The following is a 20,317-nucleotide window of genomic DNA, read 5'->3' as shown; positions in this document are numbered from 1 at the left end:
ATAACTGATTTAACTTTCCTAAATGTTTCTTTTTTTATTTATTTTTATTTTATTTTATATACCAACCAGTATCCCCTCCCTCCTCTCCTCCAGTTCCCTTCCCCCCACCTCCCTTCTTTTCCCCTCCCATCCACTTCTCCTATGTCTCCATTTCAGATGGGGTAAGGTCTTCCTTGGGAATCAACAAAGCATGGCATATCAAGTTGCAGTAGGAACAAACTCCCCCACCCCTGCATCAAAGCTAAACAAGGTATCCCATCATAGAGAATAGGTTCCAAAGAGTCAGCTCACGCATCAGGGACAGGCCTTGGTCCACTAAATTGATTTTGTCACACTGAAGTATACCTCAATTTATATACGTACATGATTTCTCATTTAACTTTATAATGCATACAGCTGCTTAAAGAAAAAAATTTCAATGAATTCAAAGGTCTATATTCTGAACACATAACTCTTTTCAGATAAGGGGAGTGATTTGTCATGGAGCTGTCAATACTGTCAGTCTTCAATGATGCTAAAGAGTGCAAGGACCATTATGTCACACGTTCTGAATTTTAGTAATCATTTAAAAACTAAAATGCCCCCATATTTAATGTGTATTAGCTGAAACACATTTAATTGGCTTTAATTTCATTTTGCCATTTAATTATTTTAAGCAGTTGTCTTACATATCAGTATATATAGATACATATAGAGATATATAGAGATATATACAAGGATATACATATATAATATACATACATAGAAATGGTATAAAATACAACTAAAATATATCATCTCAGTAAAATTTAATAGTTATAGAAGTATCTAATTGAGTGCCACAATGCACATCTTACACAAACTCCAGAGACTGTGTCAACTCCACAAATTTAGGGCATAACCTGTAACAGATTGTCTTTATTTCAACTGTCAATGGCAAGTTTGAAGAGCCACAGGCTATCCACACCTCTAATCTACCTAAAACCCCGCTAGATATATAATACATAGCCTGAATGGCAGAACTCAGAGACCCATTGGTTGTTCATGACTTTGTTGAATTTAAAGCACACAAGCCTGAGCTACACAGAAGGAAGTCCAGTAGTACACTGAAGAAAGAGATCAATGCCATCCCTGAAGTTAGTTAGAATAAAGTAACCAAGCTTTAGGTCTGACTAGGAGTTAGCATAACAGACTAGATTATATGCTAAATCCGGAACAGAATGGTGTACACTTCACACACAAGCTGTTTCCGTAGACTTTCAATACTTTGACTCATGATAAATGTTTTAGAAAAGTGTAAGGGTCCCAAAATGTCACCTCAAATGGTACACAGGTACAAAAACAGGACACATCTTTAGACAGTTCTGCATAAAACAAGAGGTGGACTGAAGTAAAACAAGTGTCTTCAGGTCCTCTGGCTGCAGAGCTTCTGCAAAAATTTCAAGTTTTATAATCAAAATATTTCTACCTCTACAGACAGAGCAGAGAAGTCCATGACCCAGTCATGTCTTTTATTAACTCAAGTGCAACTATCGGCTTCTTGTGAGTGTGGTATAGGTAAAAAATCAAAAGAAATGTGTGTCTCAGTAAGATAAAGGAATGATGTGTTTATAGTGATATAAACTTGTTATACAAATGCTATTTAATTTATTAAATGCTTATGGAATGCTAGATGCAATACACTAAGATTTTCATGTAGATGGCATCAATTCATACATGAAAACCAGAAGGTACAGGTAAATGTGTGTTTGTAACTAGATAAGCTAAGGATCATAAAGATTAAGCAACATCACAATGTCCCAATGTTTAAAAGGAAAAATGTGCAATACAATCCTTGGTGTGTTTGTATTCAAGGCATTTTCAATTATTCATCGCTGTTACCCATGGCTGGTTATGCAAGGCTGAAAGAGAAGATTTTTTAAAAATGATGATGTTTATAGCTTTTAGGAAATAGAAAATAGTGAAACTGTAAAATAGAGCATTGTTGTTACAAAAGATTAATCATTAGTAATGGTGGAAAAACTATCACAATGTTAAGAATGATGTTGAGAATGAAAAGGAAAACATGTCTTGGGTGCAATAAAAGTAGATGAAGTTCGTTTTTGATTATCTTAGTATTTTCGTAGTAAGAAAGGCATTATATACTTCAAAAATGAACAAAATACACCAGTGGAAAACATGTGAAAAGAAACGAAGTGTGCTTCTATGTGCTAATGTTGCAGAAGTGAGATTTGATGAAAAGTACCCAGAGGAACTGCCACTTGCCATTGAAGTTACATAGAGGCTACATATACAAACTGGCAGAAATATTTAGCTTAGTATCACTCAGTTTGGTTAAATCCTAAAGTTTATAATTGTTACTATCATGATTGCTAAAATGACTGCTAGTCTTAATTTCCTCAAGTAGTAGCATGTTGTTTTACACTTTTTATTTCATTATTTTATTTTTTGAGATTATAATTATATAATTTTCCACTTCCCTTTCATCCTGCCAAACCTTCCCACATACCTTACCTTAACTTCTTTCAAATCATGGCTTCTATTTTCATTAATTATTGTTACATGAGTCCAGTCTAAAAGGATTAATCTGAAAAACTGCTCTGGTGTCTGAGTCTCAGGGACATTATGGTGGAGAGGAAAGAAAGATTGCAAGAGCCAGAAAATCAGAGAGTTTGCTGAGACATCATGCCTGTTAGCAATGTCAGAAAAAATCTAACATTGCTAAATTAGTGATGTTAGCAACTTATTTATATGACAGATACAAATTTTGTTCAAATAATTTTACAAGACTAATATGGACTGAGTTTTAAAGGTAATTCAGCATAAAATCAAGAAATATTCTAAAAATACACTGGAGAAACACTTAAAATCTTACCAAGAGAAAGATCCACTGGCGTGATTTCTATGCTCCTTTCTTTGTCAGTAAACTTCCCTGAACATGCTCCGTGCACAGTATATTCATTCTCTTTCTCCATCTTTATTTGCTGGGTTATAATGGAAACATGTTGTCCTGGCTGTTATTGATTGTGTTTTTCTGCTAGCCTCTAAGCATCAAGGTTTGGGATGATTGCAATTCTGGGTGCTGATATATGGTCTTGTCTTTGTTGGGTTGGTGTTTTCTTCCTTGGTTTTGTTGCCCTCTCTGTTTTTAGGATTGTGTGGTTGTGGTGGGTTTCATGGGAGGGAGTGCTTCTTTGATCCTTTCTAGGGTCCAAAGTAGAATGTGTTTCTAGTTATTGCCAGCTGACACTAACTATTAGAGATGGCCAAGATGCATGGGTTGGTGATTGGTTGAGAAGTCCATAGGAGAAAGGAAAGCTTGTTGAGCCACCAGGTTCTGTATAGGCCCCTGGGAGCAAAGAAGAAGGAGGAGGAAGAAGAGGAGGAGGAGGAGGAGGAGGAGGAGGAAGAGGAGGAGGAGGAGGAGGAAAGAAGAAAGAAGGAGGAGAAGACAAAGAAGAACAGGCTACAGCAGTTGGTCTGCTACAAAGCTAGGGATAAGACTGGGTTATTGGAATTGAGGGATATTAATGATAGCTGTCTTCATTAGGGTTCTATTGCTGTAAAGAGACACCATGATCATGGCAACTTATATAAAGGAAAATATTTAATGGAGTGGCTTACAGTTTCAGAGGTTTAGTCCATTATCATCATAATAGGATATGGCAGTATGCAGGCAGACATGGTGCTGGAGCTGAGAGGCCTATGTCTTAATCAACAAGCAACAGGAAGTGAACTGTCTCACTAGAAGTAGCTTGAGCATAGGAGACCTACCTCAGAGCTCACCTTCACAATAACACACATCCTCCAACAAGGCCACACCTTTCATTAGTGCCACTCCTTTTGGGGGCCCCTTTCTTTCAAACCACCACAATAACCTACTTAGTTCTGTGGCTAGTGAGGCTTGTGGGTTTCCAGGGAATGCCTGTGGAAGTTGGCACCTGAGACAAAGAGATGAGGTGATAAAGGAAGGCTGTAGGAGAAGATCTGCCTCAATTATTTCTTTGTTCTTCAATCAATTCATTTTATATTTTGTACAGTTTTTAATTCTATATCTTTCCCCTTTTCTTTTCCTCCATCCAGGCCTTCCCTATCTACCCACTTAAACTCTTTTAATGTCCCATCCTCACTCTAAAATTGATTATATTTATTTTGATTATATTCAAATTGATTACATTAATTGTATATTATCTTTTGTTATACTACTATTCCATAATAAGCTTATGTATACAGAAATATATAAATACAACCTGTTGAGTCCTTTTTGCTGTTTGCATGTATAAGGTTCCAGGGCTGACCATTCTGGGGACTCATTACTGGGAGAGGCTAATTCTCCCTCCATCAGCAGTCATTAGATGACAGCCATTTCTTGTCTAAGGGTGGAGCCCTGTGACATTTTCCCCTCAGTCACGAATATTTCTATTGATATTGTCATTGCTCAGATCTTTTTATAGAGCTACTTATAAAAAAAAAAAGATGGGCGATGCTGAAATCTGGAACACCAGTGTTACTATCACTTAAAATAGTCTGTGTATTTCAGTAATTAAGAAATTTATGCTGACCTACACAACCTATTTAAAGTAAGGTGCATAATCTAAAATGTATTGATTATGGTGATATGCAGGAAAAAAAATATATCCTTTCCAAGAAAATATGTGGAGCTAAGGAAAAAAGTAATGTAAACTATTTTATTTTACTACATCATTCTAGCCACTAGAAGAAGCATTGATTTCAAGCACATACTTACTAGCAGGATAGAAGATAGAATTTAAAGTCACAAGAAAAACAACATGGAGAAAATAAGAACCTGAGAATACCTGAGATCAACACAGTCAACCCCGGCTGCATCAAGGCCACGGACCCAGACATGACCCTTGGCAGCAGCCCCGGCCTGGATATCATCATGGCCCCAGGTGACAAGCAGGCTACCCACATCAGCTGGTCGCTCACTGCCCTTGACTCTTCAGATCTGCCTCTCTCCCCAGCATATGAACCTTTTCTGTCTCTCTCTCTCCCATTTCTCCACCATTTGCTCGCTCACCATAGTGATGTCCAGGGCAAGTGTCCTGGGGCAGAGTTTTAGCTGTCTGTCACGTACCAGGACCTCTGTTACACAGTGGTGTGGGTGAGGGAGAGACGCCTCCCTCACCCCTTGCCACCTACTGAAGGCAGAAAAGTTGCTCCTGGGGTCAGAAAAGTTGGAGCGCTTATTCTGCCCCTCATAGGCTACAGCACTTGGCCTTGCATCTCACCTGGGCAGCACAATAGAGCTGACCCTGGTGATGGGGTCTCTGGTAATCTGGCCATGTGAACGTGCATGCGAGATCTGGCCTCATCCCTCATCTGCCACATGGTGAAGTGAGCGAGGGAGAGCTGCCCTTCCACGTTCAGGAGGGTGGGAAGTTGGCAACACCAGCAACATCTCACCAGCAACAGCACTTTGGAGAATGGGCCCTGCCCCTCACCATGGCAACACAGTAGAGCTAACCCTGTGAGCTGGGGTGCAGGTGAGGTAGCCCAGAGATCATAAGAACAGAGAGCTGATTCTGCCCTCCCTTTACTGCCATGCGGCAGCATGGGCGAGGGAAGGACCCCCACTCTACCCCATGCCACCTATGGCGGGCAGGAGAGCTGGCTTTGAGGACACTAGAGTGGCAAAAGTGGCCCTGCACCTCACCAACTGCAGCAGAGTGGACCAAGCCCTGAGCCTGGGCAATAGAGCTGGCCCTGCTGGTGTGGGTTTAGTGAGCTGAAAGCTATGCATGGTGTCCCACCATAGGTAATGGGCTCATGCACCAGGGATAGATCCTGATCCCACTGTCAGGGGCCCTTAAACAGACCAAGCTATACAACTATCTCACTTATGTAGAGGGCCTAGTCCAGTCTCATGACGCTTTAGGCTCTACAGCTGTTAGACTAAAGTTCCTGAGTTCGCACTAGCTTGATTCAGTCATTTCTGTAGGTTTCCCCATCATGATCTTGATGCCCCTAGGTCATAGAATCCCTCTTCCCTCTCTTGGACTGGACTCCTGGAGCTTGACCTGGTGCTTGGCTGTAGATCTCTGCATCCACCCAACCTGTCACCATAGAGGACTACATTGCCTTAAGCCAGTCTAAGTACATTTGCATTGTTATTTGAATACTTTGGACTTTGGGACCATATGAAGTCTGTGGAAAGGTCATTTCACTATGGTGGCTTTTGAATATTCTGTGTATGCCTCTTAGAAGCAAGGCTGAAAATGGAGGGAAAAAAAAAATCACCAGGATTCTTGAAATGATTTATTTATGTATAAACAATATACACAATTTTAAAAGGTTAATGCCCACTGAAAGAAAGAGGGTCATAGGAAACAATCAATGCTAAACACACAAAACAAAGACAAAGACCAAAATTAAAAACCTACAGGCAATCCAGATGTGAAATTTACTCTGCAACAATGAATAATTGTGGCTAATGTGTTTGAGAAATAAGAGGTATAATTGACAAAGAGTAAAAATTACAGCAATCTAGTATCTGCTGCTACTGTGTCATCAGAGGTTTGCTTAGGAAAGACTAACTTCAGAGTGCTTATGACACTTATACCTGTTTTCCATGTGGCTTCAGGTATAAGTGTTCCAGAGTGGTTCATGGGAAAACCCAGGTCACAGAGACTGCCTTCCATTTCTTAGCGTACAGGTATCTAATCATTGCTATGCACTTCATGATGTGTCACATTCTGAAAGTCAGGAAAGGAGGACTGTGACTTTGCCAGGAAGATTGATTAGATGTACATAGTAATAAAATCATGTCAGTGACAGCCCATCACTTTACTATATCCTGTGGTTCAGATAAAGTCACAGATCTAACCCACAGTCAAGGTGAGCAGATGATACATACATCAGAGGGTGGAATTGGACATTTGTCTCTGTCTTCCATACAAGTGACATATAAGTCATATCATTAAACGTAAATTGTGTTTAATATGCCTGTAATAGAAGTGCTATAGTATAATACAAGGAGAGAAAGAACTAGAAACATGGAAATAAACACACTGATCTGGTAACCTGCCCTTTCCTTTTCTCACTGGTAAAAGTTGCATATGCAATAGATTCACCATATGTCAGGTAGGCTCTATGGGATACTTAAACTGGGCTAACTCCAGAAAGCATTCTGCATTATAGGAAACTTGGTTCAGGATTCTTCATACGGGAACCTGGCCAAGTGAAGTTTAAATATATTTGTATTTAGCAAACATCAATAGGAATTTACACTGAGATTCCATTCATTGGTCTGTTTGAATTACCACATTATAACTTTTGAAATGAAAGGAAAATTTCAGTACGTAAAATTAAATTGTAGGAAGAAAAGAACCTGCCTGATATTCCTCCTGTTGTTATAATCAAGAAATCAGTATCTCTTATTGAAACCTTGTTTCAAAAGAAGTAGAGCTATACTTGAACATAGTATTACCTTTAATATTCAAAGTATAGATCTTGCATAAGGCCTACTTGTAGTTCAGAGTCACTAAGTCTTGAATGCCTGATGTCTTACCTGTATGGTCACTTCTCTTGTCTTATTTATTAGTAGCAAAGCCTTAGTCATGAACTAAATTGATTACTGATTTTGATTCAGGGTCCTAAAGTCCAAACTAGTCTGTCCACAACAAAAGACACAGAAAACAAGCAAATAATAAGTTAACCTTTCACTAATGATACATATATTTTGACAGAGAATGCTTATTTCTAATTTAGAAACCTAATTAAGTAAGTAAAATATGTAAATAATTTTTTCTATTTACCATCATTATGGAAAATTATTTGAGATAGTAAAAGTGTTTTTGTAATTAATACTTAATGTGTCATCCAAGTTGTAGGTTGTATATTGTTCTTCCAGCACTTTGTTAAACTTATTGAGACAAAGGTGATGAGGAAAACACTTTCTTCATTGGAGGAGATTGGTAGAATCCAAGACTCTGATCCCATGGTCTCTACCAAATGATCATTACTACTTCATGAACTCAAATACCCACCCTCAGTATTTATTCTTTCATTCTTTCTTAGGGATCTAAGTTTTGAAATGTGATGGTGGTAGAGGGTAGTTCTACTGCATTACCCTAAGAATGTTTACAGAGTTACTTGTCAAATTGCATAGAGCTAAATCTGCATTTGTGCTTTGCTTTACTTGGTTTCGATTATTTTGAAAGTTCTTTCTAAGATACAGTCAGAAAACAAAAATGGCATCCTTTCTCTCTAATTCTCTTTATTACCCATAGCTACAAACTAGATAATAACTCAAGACATAGCATTAAACAATGGTGAAAAGCACAGGGAAAGTCAAACTTCTACAGATGATAAAGTGTCCATATTTTACAAGATGAATACTGAAAGTGGCGACCTTTGTATTCTGAGCGACACCAATCCACTAGCACAGTGTTTTTCAACCTTCCTAATGCTGTGACCCTTTAATACAGTTCCTTCTGTTATGGTGACCCCCAACCATAAAATTAATTTCTTTGCTGTTTCATAACTGTAATTTTGCTGCTGCTGTGAATCTTAATCTTAATGTAAATCTCTGAAATAAAGGATATATGATATGCGACCCCTGTGCAAGGGTCGCTTGATTCCAAAGGGATCATGACCCACAGGTTGAGAACTGCTGCATTATCAGATGTACTTTTGCTTTTGCAAATGAAAATCAAAGGTAGACAAACCTCTTCATGTGCTCTCTTTGGGCAGCTTTCATAACTCTTAATATATGACAGTAGTGAGCAGCAGCAGCAGGAGGGTTGGAGGTGCAGAATGTGACATTCTCTAGTGTTACAGCTCTCAAACAGGCCTTGTGTGTCAGGACACAGCTTTAAAGTGTCCCAGCCCTGTTGATGTCCTAAGGCACTCGGACCTTCAGATCATCAAGGGTTAAAGTCCTTATGGAGTTCATTAGGCCAGTAGCAAAAGCTTGTATCGCAGCTTCTGGAATCTCCAAATCTTGGGGTTCTGCAGGTTTTGGAACTGACTAGGTCATAAGTCTGGTGTCTTAGAGGCAGAAGTTCTAGATGAGATAGCTCTCTGGGGCTCATCCAGGAACCATAGCCTGCAATTTCCCTTGTCTGGCTGTTGGCAGCCTTCCCTCTAGCCTCATCATCAGCCCTCCGGACTCTACTTCTCAGATTGTTCAGCTGCTCTTTGGATATCAAGCAGATGACTGACCTGTCATGTTTGTAACTTCCTCTTCACACCTTGCTTTTTGAAACAGTGTCCTTCACTGAAACTTGAACTCGCTGGTTGGTCTCACTGACTTCCTAGCAGACAAATTCTGGGATCCTCCCCTGTTTCATAGTCCTAGGATGATAGGCACACCAAGCATTTTATCAAAGGAGTCATCTTCATAGCTCCTGGCTTATTGTTTCAAGTAAACTAGGCCAGAAAGATAAAGAAACACATCTGTTTCATTCCCAATGTCAGTATTTATTGAATGACAATAAATTCACAGGTTTCAGCTATTTCAATGATGGTAGTTTGTCGTGTGATCCTGATACCTTGATAACCTGGCTAAGGTTCCTTTATTCCAAATTTAATTATTGACCTTTACTTTTATACCATACACCACATTACACTCAGTAAACATGTCTATGTGCATGTGTGTGTGTGTGTGTGTGTGTGTGTGTGTGTGTGTGTGTGTGTGTGTGTGTTTGTGTATATACAGTTTGCCAAGTGGAACATCAAGTTACAGAGGATGCAGCAGAGACTATATTGATAGGATGATGACCCAGACCAGTGTGTGAAGGAAGCTGTGGCTGGGGCTGCTGGAGTCAGGGTTTCAGTGTGAAGATGCAGTGTTCAGCAGTGAGATGAAGCTTAGTAAGTTGGGAGCTGGAAACAGCAGGCAAAGCCTATGTGACTGAACAAGTGGATGGTAATGCAGTTAAGAAAACTGTGTTAACAGCTGGAAACTTAGTCAAGTTCAAGCTCTAAAGATAATAAATCCTCTGCTTGTTACTCCTTGACACATATATAAAGTATCACATGATGGCTTGACTTGGGGACATCACAGTGTTAAGTGTCTATTACTTCATGATGCCACAGTCAGGAAGTTACATCCTTTCTTTTGTCTTGTACCCTTGATAAGTTCTGGTGTCTTGTTTTCCTAATATGGTTTTAGCACACCAACATCTTCCAAACTTTTGATTCACACCAATAAATTTATAAGGCAGCTGTATTCCTACTCCTAGGAATAAGTTATTTATTAGTCTATGCTGATCAAGTGATGAACAATACATGGTGCAGTTTCTGGTTCATCCAGGATCTACAGTTATCCTTCTCTCTCCAAATGGACTCAGAAGCTGCTTTTAGAATGGAGTCTGTAAAAGTAAGACACAGCCAGATAAACTACTGCTTTATACAATATGAAATGACTTAGAACTGGTCATAGCCGGACCTCAGCAACCACTTATTGATCTTTTGACCCCACTCTTCTTCTTCCTGCCTTCCCCTGATAAGCATTCTCCCACATCTCCAATAACTCACTTCTAGAGTCACCTAGTCTTATTTTTGTTTATTTTGTGGCCAGTTGGTTTTTCCATTGGTAATTTTATCCTTTACTTTCCATGTATCATAAAGAATATGTAAATTTGCATTATTCTGTGAGACTTCTTTTTCATTAACATGATATTCCCCAGTTCCATTAATTTTTCTTGTAATCTTTAATTGTTGCTTTTAACACGAGCAATTTTGTGATGGGAGTGGGGCGCTTAAATCTCCCACTACTATCACACTGGACCTGTTTCCTTATTTATGTACAAAGTGCTTGCCTTATGAAGGTGGGTATTCTGTTATTAGACACATACTGATTTCTAAATCATTATATTTTTTCAATGCAGTGAAGCTATAATTATGAAATAATCTTATTTTTGTCTAGTTCTCTCTTTCTCTAAATGTTGTTCCTGTAGATTTCAGATTCCATTTGTTTGGAATACCATTGTTCGTTCTTTCATTGTCTTTAGTGGTCAGGTGACTTGTTTTGTAGGCAGTCTGATGTTAGGATCTTCATCCATTCAGCATATACATTTATTGTTACTAGAAAATTAAGACATTTACATCAGAAACATGTTAGACATGTTTGCACTAGACAGCTTATCTCTGGGCATTCTTAAGCTGTGTGCTCCAAATGCAGGTTGAAATTGGGTGACTCTTTTCCTTCTCTCATCAGTAATACCACCAGGGTTTGAGAGCGAAATTCCAAAGCAAGGTCAAATTCCTTGGACTAAGATGCTTAAAGGAATGAGTCATCACTCATTGTGCAGGATAATTTCTCTCTACCTTTGTAGATGACATACCATTGGAGCAGGGCTGTGACAAAGTAACATCCCTGAACAATTCTTGGGCTTTTATTTCCTAGGAGCTATTTTGAAAATATTTTATTTATATATTTAGTGGGATGGGAGGAGCACGTCTGCCACAGTGAACATGTGGTGTTCAGAGGACAACTTGTGGGAGTCTGTTTTCTCTCTCTGTCAAGTGGATCCTGAGGATGAACTCAAATCATTGGGTTTCATGGCAGGTGGGTTTCCTGTTGAGCCATTGTGCCAGCCCTTTTCTTTCCTGTGAAGACACCAAAAATTTGAATTAATGGTCATTGGTCATTCAATCCAGTATGATTTTATTTTATTTAAGGCCATATGAAGTGTTTTATTTCCAAATAAGGCCATAATCAAAGATACTTCAATTTAAAGCATAACATATTCTTTGGGGATGATCATCTTAAGTTCAATATGCCTCCTAATTGCTAAAAGACTGATTTCTAATAACAAAAAAAGTAGAAACAAATTGACTATTACTGTTACTGGGAATAACATGAAGAAGTTGCATGTGCTTCCATTTGGTGATCTTGAACACAGGAGGTTACATAGATCTTATGTTCAAAGAAGAGGGAACACTCAGTCCTCCCAATAGCCACAAGATATGAGTCCTACTATTGGTATTGGTTTAAATAAGAAATTGATGTGTAGAAAACTTTAATGAGTCAGGCACCTGAGACTCATGGAGGCATAGTGGACTGGCTGGGCAGTTCTAGGGATTCAGCCAGTTTTGCCATCTCAGTGGTAACAACAACCCACCATGCCCTATAAAAACACAATGTCCAGTTTTTCACATGGTTTCTGGGAATTGAACTCAGGTCCTCATACTTGCACAGCAAACATGGTGTCAATTATTTTCCCTGCTCTGAGACTGTTTTTCTTAATTTTATATCAGCCTGAAAGTTAACACACGAATTACACGTATATAGAAATGTGCTAAGCAAAAACAGAATAGAATAGAAAAATAGAATGGAAGGAAAGAATTTCACTAGTTGAGATCCACATTGATTAAATATTGTGTCTGATTCAAGCTGTTTTCCCTTAAACTCCGAGGCTTTGTTTTGTCAATGTGAATTTGAAAGCCTCATTCACACATATTTGTGTGTTCACACATACACACATCCCATACATTTTTTAGCACTGATCTGGTACCCAAACTGAAGCTCCTTTCAAAACCAGTGAATCACTATGTGGCAGGTTAATGCCTCTGCTCTGCCACTGCTGCTGCGCCAGGATGATGGATGATGTAATGTGCAGGCCTCCAGCTGAAAAAGCCGTGGAGCCTTCCTGCGAATTTAGGTGTTGATGAAAGATGAGCTCCTGCGAAAAGGAACATATGTTGTTCATGAAACCTCCAGAGGAACTATTAAAAATGCACTACTCATTTTTAAGAGAGGCTTAATTACTGTGTAGACAGCATACAGCAGTATTCCTGTAATCTTCCTGTTGCAGTACTGCTGTGAGTGATTGGGATGTGAGGTATTCAGTATGTGATTTCAGAAAACTGCAAGTCAAAAGGGATAATGGCCTCGTTAGTGCGTCATCAATAAGCCTCTGCTGAGGTTTGACATTGTGAAGGCTGCTCTGTGTCATAGTGCTCTTGGACAGTTGAGAGTGCCACAGATACAGTTGGGAGTGCCTACCCTTACTACCTCTTTTTTCCTGTTATTTAAAAGATCAGATATATTCTATAATAGAATATATTTAAACTGAATCACTGGATATAATATATTAATTTTATATTGTTACCATCAAATAAAAGTTCACACAAATTGTATAGATAAGATCTTGCCTGATGTTCAGAATTACCTACCTCAGTAAACAACGTCAGTCAGCTATAGCCAAGATACAATGATTCTTTGGTGTTACTTTTACACCACTAGTTTTCCCTGAAATGCAATGAAAGAGCCCATCTATTCTTATTAGTGGAAATTGGGTTGGTGGAGTTAATTAGCTGTAGGGAAACAACCCCATAATTAGTAGTAAATTAACAACAGAAAAAATAAGAATGGCAATATTTCTCTGCCTCTAAACCAAGATAAGTTTTAAGAAACGATTTAATCACATATCGCATATAAAATTACTTCCACAGATATAAAGATAAAATTTTCATAGATCACCTCCACTTATCCTTGTAGTATATTATATTGCACTCAACCTTTGAATCTAGTCATTCTATGAATTTAGGCAATAAATACTGGCTTAGTTTACCAGTGTCTACTTGAATTTGCGTGTAGTACCATGTGGTTTGCTCATCTGTGCTTTAGTCTTGACCTGTCTTTAAACCTGATAGTCAGTTAAATGATACTGAAAACTCTAAGTGCTCTGCCTGCCTCTCGTGTTTGCAATTTGCTACCTGACTCATTTTTATCTTCATCCTGTGTTATGTTATGGGAACCAGGGAGATATGCATTATAGTTTAGAGGCTGTTGTGAGATGGTTCCAAGATTGGATTCCTTTGTGAGAACAATATGAAGAAAACCAGTGAAAAGATTCCAGTTTTAGGAAATGTGGTCACTATTTCTGTAGTTTAGTTTCACATCAGTTTGGGGATCTGCTGCACTGGCTACTTTCAGTGGACCTGATCTTCCCTGAGAACGCTGAAGCATCCGGAGGGGTAACTCATATTGTCTTTAATTTATGAGGAAAAGTGGACGGGCTGCTACAATGAATCCTGTCCTTTCTGGACTGCCTAAGGAACTGTTTTTGTCTGTTCTGAAGTAGAATGTCTGTCCAAACCTTAATGAGTGTTTCCCTTATGAGTTCATTGTGTGACTTTGGGCTGGGAAGCTTTCAAATGTAAATATTTCTTTCAACATTAAGAACATGAGCTTTTACTAGTCTTTTGTATTGTCTGATATTGATTTTTTTTTAGCTCTTAAGATGAGAATATATTTGGACAAGGAAAAGAGAAAGATAAGAAACTGAACCACAGTGGTGTTGCTTAGAAGTACCCAAGCAATCATGATGGATGGGGCAAGAGGTAGGGGATAAAAAGCTACAAGACATAAGAAAAACCAAAAGCCCTTTCTCTTTTTTCATTTTTTATTAATTAAAATTTTTCATTCATTTTTCATCCCCACCACAGTTTCCCCTCCCTCCTCTCCTCCCGTTCCCTCCCCCCACCTTCCCTCTACTGACCCATCCATTCCTGTGTTTCTGATCAGAAAGGGGCAGGCCTCCCATGGGTGTCAACAAAGTATGACATATCAAGTTGAGGAAGGACTAAGGTCCTCCCATTGTATTAAGGCTGGGTAAGGCAACTCAATATGAGGAATAGGTTTCCAAAAGCCAGCTCAAGAGTTAGGGACAGGCCCTGATTCCACTGGTAGGAGTCACACAAACAGACCAAGCTGTGCAACTGTCACCCAATGTAAAGGCCTAGGTCGGTCCCATACAGGTTCCCTGTCAGTCAGAAAAGGACCATCCCTTAATGACTGTGCATAAGTTTAACCCACTTTGGATCCTATAAAACAAAGTCACAGGAACACCAGAGATGTAAAGAGAGTACATGCAGCTAACATTTTTAGGCATTATGGAAATATGCTAGACATATTTAGCTGCTCTCTTATAAAAGCTATAATGTGAAATTTGGAATGAGTGCTCAATTTCATTTCTGTAATTCAACAACTTATGTGCATAGTTAAGATATCAAAAAGACCCATATAATAGAGTTGTTTTGTGTTTCGTGATGCAATATACACATCACAGGAGGATGAACACAAAGAGCACAATTGGTGCTTTTAGAAGGCCCTGTATCCATGCACACTGGCAGCACTGAGTGGATCCAGTGAGCTTTTATGGAATTCCATACCATCTAAAAGAAAAATATGTATTTTCAGTTATTTAGTCAAGGGAGACACAAATATTGTACACTTAAAGTTTAAGCATAAATACATATACCATAATGATTATTGATATATAATTTGGGACCTGCTAAAAAGAAGCCTTATGACCAATTTTTGGTTTTTATTCCATTGTGTTGCTGGAACTAAAATTTAAAATGTATGCTGTCATGACTCACATGGTTTACAGAAGTAGAACTACTTCCTCTACAAATTTTAAATTCCTTTTATTCACAGAACTATTGATAAATAAAGCACAAAATAGCTAGAAAAGCCACCTTTTAGCTTGTGGGAAGTAATTGGCATCTTGTTTGAGAAGAGGGTTTATTCAAAACTTGTTTCTCATGAACTTGTCACTGATATATAATAATTTCTAATGTAAGAAACTCTCTGCCTTTCTCTTCTTGATAGGGGAAGAAAATGAAGTCTATACTACTACATGAGTAGCTTTTGTGTTTATAAGTGCTTTGGTTTTCTATGTAAAATGTGAACCCAATTCTAGTTTCTCAAGGTAATTGAAAAGTCTCTGTTAAAATGTGTAAGAAAATGTGTATTATAAAAACTTGAAATCGTTTGTTTTGACTGGCAAAACAGAATACCACAACACTTCAACACCACAGATGTACACTTTCAGAATTGGAGAGGCTGAAATTTCCTAATCTGGCCAAGTATTATTTTTCTGGCTTCCAGATATCTACCTTATTGCTGTGTCTAAACATGGCGTTTCTGTGGTACATAATAAGGAGTGGTGGATTGGCGGAGTGGGGAAAAGAGAGAGAGAGAGATAGAAGGAAACGTTCTGGTGCCTCTTCTCCTGAAGATCCTAGAATTTAAAAGATTGGAATTGAGCTTCAAGATATATATTTTAGGATGACAATAATTTTATTATATTCTTCCATGATCTACTGAGATTTCTGTCCCCCTTGCATAGAAAGTGCGTTTATACCATATCAATAAGCCTCCACCTGGAGCAAAAGTGATACTTGAGATAAAATTCATCCTAAGAAAGAACTCCCTAAATTTTGTGCAGAGAACTAGAAGTTTCTGTGCCTTGAGGGCCTGAGCTGGGGACTGCAGTGGGTAGGCATTTTCATTTCTAAAGGGGAAAGTGTTGGAAGGCTAAAGTAGACATGGATACATGGCGAGTTCTAAGCCTTTCAAGATAAATTACAACAAGTCTGTAGGAGAATCCTCTGTGTAATATTGGCCTTTCAGGTCCACTTGGGTGACAATGTCACCTTAGCAGATCTTCAGGACATCCCTGTCTTCACAGCTGTTTGTGGAAGAATTACACAGGCAGTGTCTGTGATGGTTCCCTGGCCTGTTGTAGCCAAGAACACCTAGTTCTGTAAATGCAAAGAGGAAGCACCCTTGCCCCTTTGGTAGCCACAGTGACCACTGAGTCATTGTTGAGGTTATCCTTCCTTTTTCTTAACAGACAATGTGTGTTCCCTGCATCCTGTCCTATTTCCTGTTTAATTTAGTCCAGGGTAGCAGTGCTTTGGCTGATATAATATCATTCCTAGTCTGCCCCTTGCTGAGGAGAATTCTTCATTTGTGGTTGATAGACTACTCTGCATATAAAACATCTGTCCAGCATCAATTTTATCAGTTTCTTCAAAATGTCACAGACTACATGCTTATGGAAAATGTTTCATTTTGTCGAATGCATAGGTTGATAATCCTAGAATGTTTGTGTTCTTTTTCCTTTTTTAAAGATGCTATACTTTAGCATTTTATTTATTTTGGAAAAAGAAGAGGAGGAGGAGGAGGAAGACATGCTTTGAACATAATCCTGACTGCTTCACAAATCTACATAAAAGCACAAATTTTGCAAAATTACAGCAAAATAATGGGTAAATGCAGGCAATAACTGGTCAATTACAGGGATAATTTCTAGTTTTTTTTTTTTTTTTTTGGTTTTTCAAGACAGGGTTTCTCTGTGTAGCTTTGCGCCTTTCCTGGAACTCACTTGGTAGTCCAGGCTGGCCTCGAACTCACAGAGATCCGCCTGGCTCTGCCTCCCGAGTGCTGGGATTAAAGGCGTGCGCCACCACCGCCCGGCCAATTTCTAGTTTTTTACCTTTAATTCTCAGATTGTCTTGGTAATAGTTGAGGATTATAAATTCTGCTCTCAAATATATAATGGAAATAATTTACTTGTTATAATACAAAATTACATATTTTGATACAAAGTACTTCTACCTGAAAAAAATATGAGCAGTTCAAAAAATGTTTTCTTAACATATGGTACCCTGACTATGAGACACATGGCACTATAAATACAATCAAAGAAATTTCTCCTAACTCTTACTTTGTAACCAGTCAAAAGAATGTATTTTTTTTTTGCAATAATGCTATGTGTTCAGAGATCACTGTCTATCTATTAATTTTTGGTTAAACCTTACCTTTATCATTCTTCTCTTCTATTTTACCCCAAACTATAGCCAAGGCATTCATCCCATGCTGAACTTAGAAATATTTTCTCAAGGCATGTAATTTTCTTTGTTGCAAGTTTTTCCTCACACAAGGAACTATAACAAAATTCACTACACTTTTTTATAAATACTTTTATTTTATAAATAATTTAATTTTACATATCAGCCATGGATTCCCCTGTCATCCCTCCTCCCACCTCTCAGCCTTGCCCCCCAAACTACCCCCCATTCCCACCTCCTCCAAGGCAAGGTCTCCCCTGGAGAGTTAGCCCAGCCTGGTAGATTCAGTTGAGGCAGGTCCAGTCCCCTCCTCCCTGCACCAAGGCTGAGCAAAACTTAACTTTCCTACTGTTTCCAATGAACTGCTCTTTATTTTCATCCCAAGACTTGCCAGAGTATCTTGTACACACATGGATTCACCAGAAATCCCTTCAAAATCCTAAAATTCTTCTAGAATTGGCCTCAAAAATAATACACCCTTTACTTACCTCTTAATCCTGATGTCATATCTACTTGCTTTAGGTGTAGATTATAATGACACCACACTTCCCAGTACCAAACTCAAAATAAGTCCATTTATTTGGATATAGCCAATACCAGCAATGATGGGACTTAATTGAGAGGAATATATTTTTCCACCTTTAGTCCAAAACATTTAGACTCCAAAATTTATACCATAACAGTATTCAAGACATTCCCACAGCTTACCAATGTGAGCTCAGATGGTAGCCACAAATAACTTAAAAACAACTTTCTCTCAATAATTTGATTAATAAATAGGCAACTCTTGGCAGAAACTAATTAGTAAGCAAATCTTAAGTTCAGTTTTAATAGTGAATTAGCATGGCTGTCTTATAAATATAAATGGAGTTCTTGTAAGATGTGAATACAGTTTGGGGTTTTACAAAGTATGTTTTTCAAAACAATCTTCAGAAATTAAATAAATTTACATAATTTCTCTACAATTGCATGTTTAGTATTTTAATTGTTAATTTCACAAAATAAATTTTTGACATGTTTCTCCTAGAAATAAATTTCATGGTGTCAAGAATGTGATTTTATGTTCATAAATTGCATATTTTATCAAATTAAAATTTTAAAATACTTGAAATTTAAAAAAAGCTCTGTATTTATATTAGTCAGAATAGGACAGTAAGATGAAGTCCACAGTAATTTGAAATACAGAAAAAAATTCATATAGGGAATAATAAAGTAGTACTTGTGGTTAGTTTCTGAAAGATAAAAGAGGACCCTAAAGTATATAGAAATAGTAAAAGTAGAAATCAATGAGAAAGTTGGTGAGCAAAGTCAGAAGCAAGATGCTAGTTTCCCACTGGCACTGTGATTCAGATTTCAGTGGAGAGGGCATGGCTCCTTATAAACACATAGTATGCTATTAAATATAAATTCACCCAAAGCCTGGTTCATTGCCCATGCCTGTCAGCTGGAATGTCCCTGTGGGGAACTAAACATTCACATCTGCTTACAAGTAGGATGACCCTTTAACAAAGATGCCAAAAAAATAGAAGCCCATGAGTAAGTCAGCCCTTTATTCTTGCTATTATTTTATAGAACCTTTTAATCACCTTTATGGATAAAGCATATTATTAGACCAGCTGCTGAAAGGTAACTGTACATACACAAGTTAATAAATAAAACAGTTTCTGTTCATCCTCACAGGTTTATAATGTAACTTTCCCCTACAACTGTAGTTTATAATTTACATGGCACCTGGTCCTCAGGATAGTTAATGAATATTTCAGAGTTGAGTGTCATGGACTGTTGACAAGCTCATGTTCTTACATTCTTTTCCATACAAGTGGGAAGACTGTATTTAACACATTTAACTTTTATATTGGAATCTATTAGACAATTCTCAGAACCAAGAAGTTACACGTTTGTTCCATATGGTATATAATCTAATATTTACTTGTTGTTCACTTTTCTGGCTACCATAGAGAAATAATTAGAGCGTTGGTCAGAAAACCATCAGAAAAATATGTTCCATTTATGCTCTGATGATTAGTGTTTATGTTTCAATTCTCTTGTTTTTCAACCTTTCATGTCACTAAGCCAGGAATCACATGTTATTTACTATATTGGTCTTCTGGATGGTCTGCTGCAACTATTTCTTAAAACACTCCCTAGAAATGTCTTAACCCTGCTTATAAAATAGATTCGGCTAAACTAGAATCAATTAGACACCTAGAGCATGTCCACTATATACCAAAGATCATAGATTCAAAGGTCTATCAGATCATGCATCCTTTCTAAGCTCTTATGCACCAACAATGAAGGAATTATATGAGAAAAATATTTATACTAAAGCAACAATGGTTTAACTGAAGTATTAGTGAGTGAGAACAGTGCAATCAATGGCCATTTCTCTTTGATGTAAAAGAGAATTCAGTAGTTTGATTTAAACTTATCCTGTCTTGAGTGTACCTGATCTTGTCTGACTAGGAAGCTAATTTGAGGGAGTCATGGTTACTATTGGCATGTGATATATAATGACTGAATGAAGAAAAAAGGAAATTAGATTCTATGCTCTCAATTTTTCCACAGGGCTACTGAGCAAACACAGCTCTGTGGTAAGACTGTAAAAATACACTGTTCTTGCTTCACAAACTATTGGCCTTTACTGTTATTGACTTACAGCAAAATTGCATTTACCACTTCGGTAGTCACATCCCTAATGCTTAGACTGTGCTAATTTACTATT

The sequence above is a fragment of the Peromyscus californicus genome, unplaced genomic scaffold (genome assembly GCF_007827085.1).
Source record: "Peromyscus californicus insignis strain IS unplaced genomic scaffold, ASM782708v3 Scaffold_9__1_contigs__length_137607984, whole genome shotgun sequence".
Taxonomy (NCBI): Eukaryota; Metazoa; Chordata; class Mammalia; order Rodentia; family Cricetidae; genus Peromyscus; species Peromyscus californicus.
Note: the sequence above shows the minus strand (reverse complement) of the source record.